This window comes from Penaeus japonicus, unplaced genomic scaffold (genome assembly GCF_977035675.1).
Source record: "Penaeus japonicus unplaced genomic scaffold, GWHDUDI00000001_assembly GWHDUDI00000009, whole genome shotgun sequence".
Classification (NCBI taxonomy): domain Eukaryota; kingdom Metazoa; phylum Arthropoda; class Malacostraca; order Decapoda; family Penaeidae; genus Penaeus; species Penaeus japonicus.
This window is the reverse complement of record NW_028234411.1, coordinates 18,146,957-18,149,456: the sequence shown is the minus strand read 5'-3', so window position 1 is coordinate 18,149,456 and position 2,500 is coordinate 18,146,957. Positions and strand designations below refer to the sequence as shown.

General features: G+C 30.1%; 1 pseudogene across 1 annotated transcript in view; it reads right to left on the bottom strand.

Annotated features, from left to right (window-relative positions):
- Nucleotides 1-2,269: 2,269 nt before the first annotated feature.
- LOC147471319 (uncharacterized) overlaps nucleotides 2,270-2,500 on the bottom strand; it is an 882-nt pseudogene continuing 651 nt past the window's right edge. Inside the window, exon 3 of the transcript XR_015191269.1 lies at nucleotides 2,270-2,500. This exon is cut by the window's right edge and continues 219 nt beyond it. The product of XR_015191269.1 is annotated as an uncharacterized LOC147471319 (transcript).

Below are 2,500 nucleotides of genomic sequence, written 5' to 3'. Positions count from 1 at the left end.
TGATAACTACATCAATATTGTGATAATTAAAACAATAGTAATTATTGTAATAATAATAATAATCATATGGCAATAATGATACTAATAAGAATAATGGCAATGACTGATAATGAATGATAATGAATAATAATGATCTCAATAAGGCACTTCATGGTAGCCACATTAACATTCTCTATCCTAGATTACCTTGTTTCATTTAGCATATTTCTACAAACTTGCCACTGGAATCACATCCCTCCATGCTTTTTAGACCCTTATCCTATAACTAGACACACAAATTACCATGCGAGAAGACACACATAAACAGCAGCAGCAGCAGAATACCACAACGGGTAACCGCGGCCATTTTGTCCCTTGAACTGAAATTTCTTAAATTAACAGACACTTCAGTAGTTGTCTGGTGTTTCCCGGTCTTTCTCTCTCTCTCTGGATTGTGTCTGGTCTCCCAGCTGGCTTTCCTTGCCTTTTTATCGGCCTCTATATATATCTATTTGCTAAGTGATAATTGTGGGTGAATATATGTCACTGCAGATAATTTCTTCCGCATTCATATAAGGTCAGGTCAGAGTGTTGGTTCGAAATATCAACTGAGTTATTTGCATCAACAAATTTGCATCTAAAACAGAAAATGTGTTTGTCCTTTGTCAAGTGTAAAGGTTAAACGTTTGTTAGATAAGTTTTTTTTTTGTTTTTTTAGTTTTTTTAGGTCAGCACAATCATACAAATAACTTTGTAAGGTTTAACGAAACGACACATATATATATATATATATATATATATATATATATGTATATATAAATTTAATATATATATATATATATTATATATATACATATGTGTGTATATATGTATATATATAAATGATATATATATATACATACATATATATATATGAATGAATGATAAAAAACACATTTGTATAACCTTATGACTACTAAAACCCAAATGAATGCTAATGCAAAGTGGAAAAAGTAAAATAGTTACTGTGAAAAACTATTACATGTTCTATCATAAAAGTTGCAGATAAGTTTTCTACGATATGAGGGGGATAACTATACTATTTTGATAATTGATAGTTTTTTTTTTTTTTTTTTTTTTTAACTTTTTCTCTTGTTATCACATTCATCTATTCTCTAACCCGTTTATCTATCATATAATTTCATACTACAAAGGAATATCTTATTTCTATTTTATCGTCCTTGTATATATTGTTGGATCTTTACTAAGTAAAATAAGAAAATTTGCTCACATTTCCATTGAATACAAGCATGCAAACAGACAGGAATACAATATCATGACTATCATCATACATTGACTTGCAAATACACAGGCATACACAGACACATATATGTATACATTTATGTATACATCTATATTAAAAAATATAGATATTAACATAATGATACATACACACATGCAACATCACACGTAAAAATGCATAAAAATAATAAGTTTCTATACATTACACTATACAAACATACGTTTGTACTAATGCATTTCGAAGTTCAGCTTGCAAGGGCTATATTATATATTTGTTTAAATATGAATAAAAATTACCGTTCTCCAAATATAATAATAAAAAAGGTTTATCAGTTCTCATGCAGATTACAGAGTTAACGTATGGACTGCAAAAGAGAAGAAAATTAATAAGATGCCAAACACTATGTGATATAAAAGCTATATCCAATTGGTCAAATAGTACTGTTCAGTGAATATTTTTTGTTAGATATACATACTTCATTACAGACTGACTATAAACCATCAAAATAAGGCGTGCATTGTAGGTTGGCCAAGGTGTTAAGAAACATGCTCTAGTCATATGTATGTACATATGTAGGTCTCATATAGTTGTATGAATACATGTGTATTTATATTAGTAGATTGGTAGATAGTTATAAATATATATATACGTATATATACACACATATATATACATGTATATATATATACATACATATATATGTATATATATATATATATATATATATATATATATATATATATATATATATATATATATATATATATACATATATATACGTATATCAAAAGTTCGCCCAGTTTGAATAGGACATGATCCCCTATCTAATATAGCTGCCTCAGGCCAGGTTTGCGTCTCTCTCGTTTTACCTGACAATATCCTTACATCACATCTTAACAGAAGATATATCCTGTAATATCATATCCTATCAGCAACTGGACTTCCTTTACCTTCAAAAGGCTTTGGACTGAATATATCGCTGTTGCTTGAATCAAAGAGGCAGATTCATTGTTTCATTTTATTATACAAAAGTTTATTAAATATTGACAATATTAGCTGACTCTTCATAAACAAAGGAAAAGGTCCTTCATCTTATTAGTGATGGGTGGGTACAATTGGGGCGTGATATGCTGGTTCAGGGGCGTGATATGCTGGCTCGGGGGCGTGATATGCTGGTTCTGGGGCGTGATATGCTGGTTCAGGGGCGTGGTAAGCATTGGCAGGGGCGTGGTGAAGGGC